This window comes from Gymnodraco acuticeps, unplaced genomic scaffold (genome assembly GCF_902827175.1).
Source record: "Gymnodraco acuticeps unplaced genomic scaffold, fGymAcu1.1, whole genome shotgun sequence".
Classification (NCBI taxonomy): domain Eukaryota; kingdom Metazoa; phylum Chordata; class Actinopteri; order Perciformes; family Bathydraconidae; genus Gymnodraco; species Gymnodraco acuticeps.
In genome coordinates, this window is record NW_022991944.1 from 33,837 (window position 1) to 47,189 (window position 13,353).

Consider the following 13,353-nt stretch of genomic DNA (forward strand, 5'->3'; position numbering starts at 1 on the left):
GTGTGGGAGAAAGTCGTGTGTGAGATGGATGTGAGGAAAATGTGGGTGAACTTAAGGGTGAAGGGAAATAGCCCCGAATGTGAACATTTTGACTTCTTATTACGACACAATAGAGTGTTTAATAACTTAATTGTGAGCATGTTTGACAAAGAGGTAAAGAGGGAATGTGATGTGTGTAAAGTGGGTGTAGAGAACTGTATGCATGAGTTTGTGGAATGCAGTGAATTGAGGGGATTCTTTGAAAGAATGAAAGACATGTTGTACAGGTGTTGGGATGAAAAGGAAATAAAGACGAGGGACTGGAAGGAACTGTGGTTATTTGGATGGAGGGGGAGAATGTGTGGATACAATGTTAACCTGCTGAACCTTGTTTTAAGCCATGCCAGATATGCTGTAAAGCTAAGAAGGAATGTGGCTCATTTTGAGGGAAACATCGTCAGTGTCTGGGACCTGATGGTGGGGACAATACAGAGAGACATCAGACTTTTGTACATATATATGAGAAAAGAAGAGTTTATAGAGGAATATGTGGAAGGATGTTCATTGATCGAAGAGGAGGAGGGGAAGTTACATTTTTCACTTTGTGATGCAATAAAGAATGTTTTTGTTTTTTGATGATGTTGGATCCTTGTAAAAGGGGATCCTTGTTGTAAAAAGAAAATGTGATAAACTGTAAATATGTGAATTTTGATAATAAAAGATAAAAAAAAAAAAAAACACGCCCGATCTCGTCCGATCTCGGAAGCTAAGCAGGGTCGGGCCGGGTCAGTACTTGGATGGGAGACCGCCTGGGAATACCCGGTGCCGTAAGCTTTTACTTTATTCCTTTGTCAGCACACGGCGCTGCCCTTTCAATTGACACAGCTGTACACAGACTGAGGAGGACAATGCGCAGTTAACTATTGCTCTAATAGACCATTTGCTCAAATATTCATATTTTAACAACTATTTCAATGTCAAACTAAAAAAGGACCACTGTCAATCAACAGGGTGTAGGGGGCGGCTTCGGAGAGAAGCAGTGCCGTGAGTGGCTCTGTCCTTTGTGATGCTGTGACTTAGCTCCAATATCACAATGGAAATGGAATCACATGTATAATAAGAACTGGATACAGCGTGGGAGGCGGGGCCTCATTCATTCCTATGAGAGTTGCTCATTAGCGCATGATGATAAAATGGCCCAACTTTTGAGAGAGTGAAACGTCACAGATTACCCGGCATGCCTGAGAAGTACCCGTATGTGCGCTCATAGCGCATGCGCAACTTTAACCAAAATGCTCGTTCACATCAAGCACGTCAATTTGCGTACACGTAACAGCACCGTGCGTTCATGACAGCATGGATTTGATATTCAATCAATCAATCAATAGGATACGGCTGTAATAGGCCTAAGGCCTTTTAGTCGCTCATAAATAAATGAGTAGATCACTGATTCTTTATTTACTATGGATGCTGGCAACAGTCACATAGTCCAAAGTGAAGGTGATGTTTGACCAGTAGTGGTCGAGGCGGGATTTGAGACAGTTAACCGTCTTGGATGTGACAACGCTTTCTGGCAGATCATTCCACAAGTCAACCACACGCAGGCTGAAAAAGTTGCGGCGGATAGCCAGTCTTGAGTACTGTTTCTTCAACTTGAGGCAGTGTCCACGAGTCCTGGTGTTATAATCCCGTTGTAGTGGGCATGATGTTTTGTAGATGTTGTGGAGATATTTGAAAACTTCGATCATATCTCCCCTCGCCCTTCTATAATACATACTCGGGATTTTAAGACGTTGCAGTCGTTCTTGATATGGTAGGTCCTTTAGTTCTGGAACCAGCTTCGTTGCCCTTCTCTGTATTTTCTCGATGAGCTCAGCATCCTTTTTGTACATGGGGGACCAAGCGACATTCCCATACTCGAGGAGTGGCCGTACAAGAGAGATGTATAAACTACGTACTACGTCAGAGTCCAAATAAGTGTATGATCTGCGGATCATTGCTAGGATACCATTGGCTTTGTTACTTGCCCGACGGATATGGTCACTAAATGTCAGGGTATTATCAACATTCACACCAAGGTCCTTTTCATTCTGAGTCTCGGATAGGTTTATAGTGTTTGAATTATCACCCATATTATACTCATATTTTTTATTCAGAAAACCTAAGTGCATTACTTTGCACTTTGCTGCATTGAATTTGAGCTGCCAACACTCGGACCATCTTTGTATTTCTCTGAGATCTGACTGGAGTTTTTCTGCATCCTCTTTACACTTAATTTCCTTGAAGACTTTAGTATCATCTGCAAACATCTGGACCCAGGAGCTCACATTATCCGGTAGGTCGTTGATATTAACAAGGCGGCAGTTAGCAGCTAGCTAGTAATTATGCTAATGTAACATCAATCGTTATGTACTTATATTACATTGTAACAGGATCTAGTGATATTATTGCATTGTATATATACACAGTGCAATAAGCTTCTTAGTGCAATAATAAGCTACAGGGACGTTAATCTAACGTCGGTAATATTAACTTTATTTAATACAACAATTACGGTACAAGATTTAATCATACAGCCCATAGTATAATATTTTACAAATGATGAATTACAGCAAAAAATTGCAATATATCCATTATTACAGCTCCGTGGGATGGCAGTAAGTATATGGTCCGTTCTTATTGTGCATCCATGGGTAAACACGTAACATGAACGTGCCGGGCGGCGCGGTCCTGTGGGTTAGATGCGCGTTCATAATGCAGAGGGAAATAACTCTCAGAATAACGTTATTAGCACAGTTTTACAACTTGAGGAACGAATGTTTTTAATAAGGGCTATACAAGTGTTCATACTGGGTTGTTTATTTAGTTTACAAAAAATTATCCAACGAGTTACAGACCACTCTTTCCCCATGTAAATCAATGGGAAAAAGTGTTTCCGGGCCCAGCAACCTAAAGGAAGTGTAGTACCGCCGTTTGGCCACTACAAATATTCTCATCAGACTCCGGCGCACTTCCTGGGGGCTTGGAAAATACACGACCGGAGAAAATCTGCCACTTCCTTACAGAGCCCCTCCTCCAACACACACGAACGCGCTCATGACCAATGAGGGCACGAGATAAATTTGTGCACAGGTGGAAGGCTGACAGGCAGGTAGGCCATCCAGTTATTTTTGAGAGGGGGGGACTTCGCCTCTCGTTAATCTGTTACACAACACCCGATTGGTTAAAAGAGCTGAGAGCGGGAGATAATCTCACGGTCATATTTGGCCAGATTTGAAGATTCCGACTTTTCGAAAGACCTCGTGTTACATGTAACATGGCGAACAGTGGGACAACTTCTGCCGTGACCTGTCTATCCACTAGTGATATTATCACCAAGGTAATATATTATGGGATAGAAGTAACTGAACTGGAAGCTAGGAAATTCAGAGGCAAGTGAACTTTACCTTCATTCATCATGACTAGTCAAGTAACTAACATTTAGCTAACTAGGGCTAATGCTTTTCATGAAAAGACCGCGGAGATGGTATCTAACGCCAGCTAGCTCAATAGTCCCTGGAGAACAACAGAATACTGCCGGTTAAATGTTCGTGAATGTATTGGTTATAATGCAACCGTGTGTGAAGCTAACTGAACATAGTTAGCCTAGCTAACTGGCAGAGCGTGGACGCTAGCCATTACGTTATTTCAAAGACACAGAGTGAGCGCGCGATGTGACAGTTGTCTGCCTACTTTGCTGGATGGGTGATTAGCTTGGTGGCTTTCACTAAAGCTCACAGACATGGGGCTATTGACCAACATGAATCTGTTCATTGTGGAAAAGGCACTCATATTTATTTTCTTTTGCTTAAATAAAGGAGAGATTGTTAATTTCCGAGACAACGTCAGTTAGCCATAGCTCAAGATGCTACAGCTGTGCTTGATTGATTGAAACGTTTATTAACAGCTTGTATATTGGGTACAGTACAGTACAGCTCAAAACATACAATTGTTAAGGGGATGCAGACCAGAGAAAGACTTTCGTCTTGTTTACATCAGGGTCCCCCATTTCCAATTCATCATGTCATTTAAGACATATAAGACATATTTGACATACAGATGGCTTATTTACAATTTACATACAGGTGGTTTTTTACATACAGATTGCGTATTTACAATTTACATACAGGTGGTTTTTTTACATACAGATTGCTTATTTACAATTTTCATTTTAGATTTCGTTCTAATACATCCTAACCGGACATTTAAGACATACCAAGTCTACAGATATACAGTTAGTAACAGGTTCTAAAATGCGAGTATATACATAGATGGGGGGGGGGAAGCTGTCCATTGAACGACAGGTTGAGATTTGTACCATTACCGGGGCCAGTTTTGCAATGCTCTCCCCCGAAGGTGCTCTTTAAGAGAGGTTTTGAAGGTAAGTATAGTTTTACTTTCCTTTACAGTTGTGGGAAGAGCGTTCCACCTTGATGTGGCATAATTGCGAAACTGTGTATTCCCCCTTTTTTGTGCCAAATCTGGGTTTCACATGATTTGTGGAGCTCCCTCTGGTGTTATGATCATGGTATTCCTTGAACTTTGGGAAGAATTTTGACATGTACATGGGTACCATAGAGGTGTAGTGGATCTTGTAGACCAGGCCCATTGCAAGTAGCTGTACTCTGTCGTCTACTCTAAGCCATCCTAGGTTGTCAAAGTGGGCAGAGGTGAGGTGGGTTCTAGATGAAAGGTCAAGCAGTAGTCTGATATTTTGCGATGTTTGAAGTTTTATTTGTAGCGCCTTGGAGGTGCTATGGTACCATGACGTGCAAGCATAGTCATAGTACCCTTGAATGAGTGCTCCTGCCAGAGTTTTCAGGGTGTTTTTGTTTACCAGAGAGGAGATCCGGTATAGGAATCTAGTTCTTTGATTGACTTTTTTTATTACATTGGATGCCATTTTGTCACAGGAGAGGTTTGCCTCAAGAATAGATCCTAGGTATGTAATTTCCTTCTTACTTGTGACAATAATGTCGCCCACTGCAACTGAGAAGTCGTCGGATTTGCTGAGATTATGTTTCGAACCGAAGAGAATGGACTCTGTTTTACCCAGGTGTAATGATCATTTATTAGTTGCTAGTGTAGTGATTGCTTGACATGAGCTTGCAACGCAGCTCCCGTTCTAGCTCCGTGCTTGCGCTCTTCTGATTCAGAACCGGTTTTTCTTCCCCCCCGTTTTGTTCACACGGCCCAGAGCCCGACGGGTGCTGCGTCATGACGCCACCGTTTACGTAGCGGATTTTCTCCCCAACGGTGCTCACAACAACAACAATAATGGGTGACTGCGTCGGGTCGATGATCCTGTTACTTCTAATCATACGAAGCCAGTTTAAATTAAATAACTACTTCTCCAACCTTGTACTTTTCTCCAGAGTGCCGTGGTTCATTGTTTATTAATGTAGTTCATTCTACTTGTGATAGTCGGACATGGCAACCTGTGCAGCCCATGTATTGATTCCATCCGATAGCTGCTGTAATCAGGGCTGCACATAACTGGTGCGCATGCGCACCGCCGCCAAAAAAAGAGCACCGGGTCATTTGAAACAAAGCGCATTTGCGTACCAACATTGAGAGAGGGAGAGAGAGAAGGGAAAAGAGAAAATAGAGGAGAGAGGAGAGATGAGAAGAGAGAGAGGGAAAGATATTTGCGAGTTGCATGAACCATGATATGAACTCAGGGTCGGCCCGTAGCGCTGGCTAGATGTTAGCCTAGGGCGCCAGATCTGGGGTGTGCGAAAGAAAAAAAAAAGTTTTAACAACATTATTTATTGACTTTTCATTCCGGTATAATCATTTTGCGCAAAGATGGCACTATTTGTCAGCACTTCATCCTTCTGGGATTTCATGAAGAACAGCTCCAACGCCTGTGTGTATGGGAATGCCTCTGGTGCTGGTCCATTAACTGCCAGTGTTTCCCACGGATCTGAAATATACTTTGGGGGGTGGTGGTAGCGGGGGGGGGTTGAGGTGACGTGCAACAACATTAACCTTTCTGTTGGTCGCTTGTTAGCAGACCCTTCATGCGATGGCAGAGCGAACAGGTACAGGCAGGGCCCATAGTGATAGCCCTATAGTTTAAATCTACTACCCACACATGAACATATGGAAATGGGCTACTATTTAAAAAAATAAATGTATTTATTAATGTATTTAGGAACCTATCCATGTGATTTTTAGTGGGGGTCGACCTCAAATCCTCTAGGGGGGTCCAGGGGCATGCCCCCCCGGTAAGATTTTATTTTTTATTTTGGAGTTAAATGCATCAATCTGGTGCATTTTGAGGGGAAAATAAAGAGACTAGATCTATGGAAACACCTATATTAAACGGAACTGTATACATTTCAATAATCATAAAATCAAGGCCATAACCAATAACATACCATTTCCAATATGAAAAAAACACTGAAACTTGTTTATTAATTTAGTTTTGGTTCATTTATAGTTGTGAGTGTGTCTGTGCTCCTGAATCAGCCTCTCCTGTCTCCATCCTCTCCCCCTGCTCCTCTTTGAGGCAGCAGCAAAGACTAGTTTTCTCTCAACAAGTTTTAAAAGTGTATCTTACCTTTTTTCACCTAGTTAACTTTTTATTTATTTATTCATGCATATTTTACTAATCACATTACATTTCATTTAGCTGACGCTTTTATCCAAAGCGACTTATAATGACCGATTACAGGGACATTCTCCCTGGAGTAACTAAGGGCTAAGTGCCTTACTCAAGGGCACACTAGTGGTGGTGTTCCTGGCGGGATTTGAACTCACAGCCTTCCGATCTTCAGCCCACCTCACTATCCATTGGAAATATGTGTTTACATAAATGGTGACCACACCGTTTGAGACCCACTGAGAACTTAGACTAAGTTAACTATCTAAACACTCAGAGAGTCCTTTACCTCACCTGAGCTGAGGTTATCCGAGCTTGAATGACACACAGAGACCAATCAAGGGCTTTGATTTATGATCTGTTTGACAGTGGCCATGTCGGCAGGCCACATCATGTGGACAGCCAGTCACCCTGTGTGAGGCAGGCCGCCTTAACAGGCCAGAAGGAGGCGAGATCAGAGCAAGGGAGCGAGGGATCATTGTCTACAAGTTAATCGATCGCAGATGGCGTCGTGGTCACGGACGAATAAAAAAAATATTAAAAAAAAACAAAACTAAATGGGTCGCGAAATATACTTGGGCGGCCGTTAATATACCTGGGCGGCCCGCCCAAGTATAGTCTGTGTGGGAAACCCTGGTGTTCTGTGTTCACCTCTGCATGTGTGTTCAGTGCCGTGTGTCTGGCAAATAAAGTCAAGACCCCCTCAAAAGTTACGGTTTATTTCATTTTAAGGATGAGCACCAAGCAACATCTCCAGGTGCTCCTTTGAGAACCAGGGCAAAAAAGTTATGTGCACCCCTGGCTATAATACAAAACGTCTGCCTCTCTCCACAATGATCAATAACAGTGAACGGGTGGTCGAAGTAAGGTACAAATAAACGGAATCACACGAAGCCTGGTTAGTGTTGCCTGACTTTATAAAGTGTGTTTTTTTAATAAGTGTGTGGTTGCATTCTAGTCACTTTGCTCAGCACTACTTCTTGTTACCACTTGTATTTTCCGTACTTAAACTGTTAGCTCTGGTTAATCTCTTGAATGTGGAACGACATGTCAGCATGGATTAGGAATGATTACATTCTGAAAAGTGTTTTGAGATTTGCGAACATAATTTGTGTCTTCAGATAATGATGTGGACGGGGAAGCAATGTCCTATGACCAGACCGAGACGATGGTCACATACCTCTTTGAAGGTTGCTTAAAAAAGCAAGCAAAATTCCTACAATTTGCACACCAGCTGAAAGAGCCAGAGCCAACTACAACGCTGACTTTTGAGATCTTGCCAAATGACTGTTTCTCCAACATGGCAAGTGTGACATTACCTTGTTGAACGCTCAATCAATACTAACCAACTGCTTTTATTTTTACGATAACTTTTGTTGTAGCTTTCATGTCTTAGCTTTACTTCTATGTATTAACTAATCAGGAGGGAAATGGTTGACACTTTTCATTAGAATAAAAATATCAGTCATGGGAAGCAGGAACATGTGTTTACAATGACATGGGAGTGTGTGGTTGAATGGGAAGGGGTTTTGATTACATGGATGATCAAATATCACTCGCACATAGCCATAACATGATAATGTGATTAAATATAATCACATGTCCTCACATATTTGTCAGCTTTTTTGTCCTTTGCTAATCACATGCCTCTTTGTCCTGCAGTCAAGAATATGGGAGTTTCCCTGCTGTGTTTACCCTGCCAACGTTCCCCAAAGATATCCAGACCAAACTGGACGCAAAACAACCATGCCATAAAGTGTCCACTGATGGACACAAAATCGTGAGGATATTGCATGAGACGATGGCACAATACACAATGTAAATATTGCTATTGTAAATATTTGTCAGCACACCTTCTACAGCAGGGGTGCCCAACCTTTTTTGAACCGAGAGCTACTTTTAAAGTTGCCAGTCTGCGGTGAATACACACTTCTACTTGTATAAAACGGACCTTTGTACGATTAATACTTCATAAAATACTGCAGATCCTTTATCTTACCTCTTTCTAATCTACACACATACAAGTATTTAACTGAAGCTACACAACAGTGTTGTTGATACAGAGTTGGAGTTTATTCACACGTCACTACAGTGGGTAATGTTTTCAAGAAACATTGAACAGTGCTGCCACATATGACACAGGGAAAAAAGAAAAGACTCTGAACCCTTTCTTTGCCATTATATAAAAATAGTGTTGCTACAAAAGTATAAATGAGGCTTACTAATAAGAAAACTCAGATCTGAAGCTACTCAGGAATCTGCTGCCAACGTGCAATAAAGACAAAATTAATAGAATCAAACCCTTTTTTTTGTTGCATTTTAGTAGATTATAAAAATAAATGCCTTTTTTAAAATAGGATGCAAGCAACACTAGTTTCTTAACCTGAATTGATAATAGACTATAATCAATTTAAACAGAACAGATCTTAATGTTTGCATTCTTATACCATTTTGTACAATAATTATAATGAATAAGTTCAAACAAACTAAAACTTACAGCTGATTAATAACGGTATCTAACTTGAGTTTTTATTATATCAAAAACCTGTTGAAATGCTACTGTTATTTTTACTGTCCCCCAAAAGCGCGTCAGCAGCCTCCAGGCAGGAATGTTTCTTTCACAACTTCGCCGTCTTTGAAAGACTTCATGTGTTTCGCAAGAACGTGACTGACACGATAAGTTGCTATGGTAGCAGCCTTGCTCTTGTTGTTGGGCCTGGTGAAAATGGACTGCTGTGCATTTAGCTGTGCTCTCAGGCCCCTCCCCTTTTGGAGCGTAGGGCAGAATTAGGAGGGAATTCCGTCTCGTAGCGTTTGTGCACTGTTTTGAAATGCCGCTCCTAAATTACCCTTCTTCGATAAAGCCACGCTCGCATTGCAGATGAGACAGATGGACTTTGAATTGGAATAGATACAAAAATAATCATCCTCCCACTCGGAGTGAAAATGATATATTTGGGGCTTTTTTGCTTTTGCCATAATTGCGGTCTTGTCTGTGTGCGGACTGTCACTCCTGTTGACACGGACAACGTCAGCGAACTAGTGCCCACTGCCCACAAGCCACGCCCCGACACATGGGGTCTAGCCGGCCAATCACAAAGCTTTGATGCGTTCAAGTGCATTATTCTGGCACAGGAAGATTATGTTATAGGACATTAACGATAAAACTGAATATTGTTGTTCTATTTTAAGACACATCTCGCAATCGACTGGGAATCTCCCCGCGATCGACCGGTCGATTGCGATCGACTGGTTGGGCACCCCTGTTCTACAGTATTGTAATCATACAAATACTTTACTTACTTTCTCATCCTGCTTTCTCTAGGTATCCGACGAATTCTGAATATATTAAAGTGGCCAAAGCATTGATTTTCAGGTATCCTTCCCTGAAGGATATGGAGGGGAATGGATATGTAAGTTACTTTTACTGGTTTTATAGTCCAATGTGGTTTGTTGAATTGACAGATGTTATCTCCCCTATAGCATTTTCGATTAAGGACAAAAGCCTTTTCGAGAGCTCATTTACAAATTAACTTTTTCTATTGAGGTGTTATCTGGGTTACATCACAATATATGTTTTGATTTCCGTAACCTGACATATACCTGATTTGTTTGTTTCACACAACCAACTGGGAAGACTCTATGGGAAACTGTTTTGAAAAGAGCAGGCACTTTCAAAAATACTTGGCAGGGGATTGGATGAACCACCTGTCTATCATATCTGTGTCTTTTGATTGACAGTCTGTCAGCTATGAAAGTGCAACCAATACATGGGTGCCATCTTCTGACAAAGAATCCCCTTTAGCTCAACAGATGGCCTAACATCTGCTACCTTGTCTTTAAACTCAATGAGTTTCACAAAAATGTTTTGGGTTAATTTGAAACTTTGTCTCCTCTGATTAGCACACCTGGCATATGTCTTTTAAAACGGCGGTTCAAAGCTGAAAGGATGCCCCTGGTCCACCACGAGGTAGTTCGAAACATGAAGCAAAAGTTTGGGCATCATAGATCTCCCCAAGCACCAGAAAATAACCAGGGAAGCATAACGACTTCTGTCAGATGATCTTCAGTGAGTTTATTCCTATCAGCCTGTATACACTTAAAACTGAGTCAGTAAATACAGTATATAGAAAATGGTGGCACTGCTATATTAAGCCAGGCTCCTGTTTGTCATTTGTCTCCATCCGTCTTGTCTATCTGCAGGACATCATTTCTGTTTCTGGGGAGGACGAGTCCTCCATTGATGCACACACAGGTTTTGAAACGACAATACCTGAAGGCCCAGCCTGATTCCTGCATCGTTACCAACGCAATGACCAGGACATTTCAGTGGAGGAGAAAGGAGGTGGCTGAGGGGGTACGGGCTGATGCTATCGCCAATAAGTATCCATTCTTGAAGACACCTGCTGGGGTATGTCAAATATTTTGCAGATCCATCGCTACTTGCACGCGTAGTGTTCCGTCCATACAATCAACCTCTCTAAATTGTACTGTGTTGTCTTTGTTTCTGTCCGTCTATGCAGTTGTGTGAGGAAATGAACCGCATCCACAACATTGAAAACCTGCAGCACTGCTTCAGAGAGGAATTTCTACCCAAGGTGCTGGCCCTTGCAAAAGGAAAATCCCCTCTGGAGAAGATATATCTGCAGGCAGGAGAAGAGTCACTGAGCGAAGATCTACCAGGTAATGCTGTCTGTGTACAGGTGTCACTGCGTCGTAGGGCTGCTCGATTATGGCAAAAATCATAATCACGATTATTAAATACGATTATTCATTGAGTTTGAAAACATCCATTTATTGAACTTTTAAAAATATATATATTTTGAACAGTTTAACAAAAAAACATTTATATCTACATTTAAATAAATAATATCAAAATAATAAATACCAATACAGAAGATAAACAAATATTTTGGAGCGTACTTCTAAAACCTACTAAACATATATAAATATGATAACTAATGTCACTCACAACCTGTAATGTTTAATTATACTGCTACACGCAGTACTCTTATTTTGGTAACCCCTCATCTGGAAACAGGAAGTAGTTAACCTGTTAAACCCCGAGTCTGTTTTTCAGGTTTCAGGCTCGAAAATGACATTCCCAGAACAAATGACTATAACTTCACTTCTAAAAGGTTTATATTAGGGCCGGGACTCGATTAAAAAAATTAATCTAATTAATTAGAGGCTTTGTAATTAATTAATCGAAATTAATCGCATTTTTAATCACATATAAATATTTGACCTAAGAACAGTGAGAAGCAATTTTTTTCACATGGATTTTAGTATACCATTAGGCGCATTCACACCGCAGTACTTTTCCCACAAAGGTTCATGAGAATTTAGTTCATGAGAACTCTTTGAACCTGGGGGAGGATTAGGCAAATGAAGCCGCTGACATCACTTCTTCTTCTTCTGCCTTGGGTTTACTGGCAGGCCGCAAACCACTTCACGGCGTATACTGCCGCCCAAAGTCCCCAGAGTTGGGGACTGGCTTCAGTAGAAGCTGCTTGGAGTCCCAGCAGCCTTCCGAGTAAATCGCCAGAACGCCGACACCTCCTCATCTCCACCACTCCCATGTTTTATTTTGTGTTGCCATAAGTTAGTCTCTCTGCGTTTCTGCGCTGGGCTAATGCTAATAATGCTAATGCGAGGATAATAAAATGGCGGCTTCACAAAACTTTTTGGGAGTTTTACGGGGCGTGGTTTGCAATCCGCCCAGCCAATCAGAAATATAGCTCTTTTCTCACAAGAGAGCCGTACGAAAGTCCCTGCTCTCTAGCAGCTCTCTGCTCTCTAGCAGGGACTTTCGTGGGGGTAAAAAGGTTCTCATGAACTAATTTTAGTACCGGCTCTTTTTGGTGTGAACGCGATAAAAGAGGCTAACGTCCACGCTAGCTTCCACGCTAGCTGCTATATGTTTTGCATTGAGGTGATACTTGAGGCTTGATGTGCTGCGGTGATATGCGAATTCCTTTTTGAATAATTTGCACACAACCGTGCTCTTATCGACGTTTCCATCCGTCCGGTTTTTAAAACAACATTTCCCACTGTTGTTCACTGTGGTTTGTTGTTGTCTGAAGTCAAGAACGTTAGTTGGTGCTCCAGTATAATCGGTACGCCTGAAACTCATCCAGTGAGAAACGTTCCGTGGTGCAAAAATAAGTGCGATTAAAGTGCGTAAATTTTTTTGTGATTAATTAATCTTAATTAACGCGTTAAAGTCCCGGCCCTAGTTTATATGAATAATTGTTGTTATCAAAGCAAGGTTACATCTGTGAGTTGGATGTAGAAGTGTCAGAATCAATATAGATTTTTCTGTGTCAGAGTAAATTCAGATGGAACATAGCAAAAAAATGTAAATTCCTGTCTCCGCCTAAAGAAAACCCATTACTTATAGTGAAGACCAACCTTGAATGATGGGTTAGTAGCCTAAAAGCTTTAGGAATCCAAAGTATAACATATACCCTGTACCCTGTATCAAGATTGAGGCAAAACAAGTGACATTTGACCTTTTTAGAGAGGTTTATGAAAATAAAGTCCAGGCGGAATAAGATTTGGGCACATTTGGTTCCATCAGTGCCATTTGACCTTTTTCAGGTACCAGACTATAAAAATCATCAACATTTAAAAAAATAAATAATTACAAAAAATATATATTTGTGTGAGTGTGTGTACTAGGTGTGTGTAAATGTAGGTGTGTGTGTGTGTATGTGTAAGTGTAG

At 41.3% G+C, this 13,353-nt stretch overlaps 1 long non-coding RNA gene across 1 annotated transcript; it reads left to right on the forward strand.

The window, feature by feature from the left end:
- Positions 1–8,293: 8,293 nt before the first annotated feature.
- On the forward strand, positions 8,294–10,669 carry LOC117535874. Its single transcript, XR_004567471.1, has 3 exons — positions 8,294–8,443; positions 9,951–10,038; positions 10,529–10,669. It is a non-coding gene; the product is annotated as an uncharacterized LOC117535874 (long non-coding RNA).
- Positions 10,670–13,353: the final 2,684 nt, after the last annotated feature.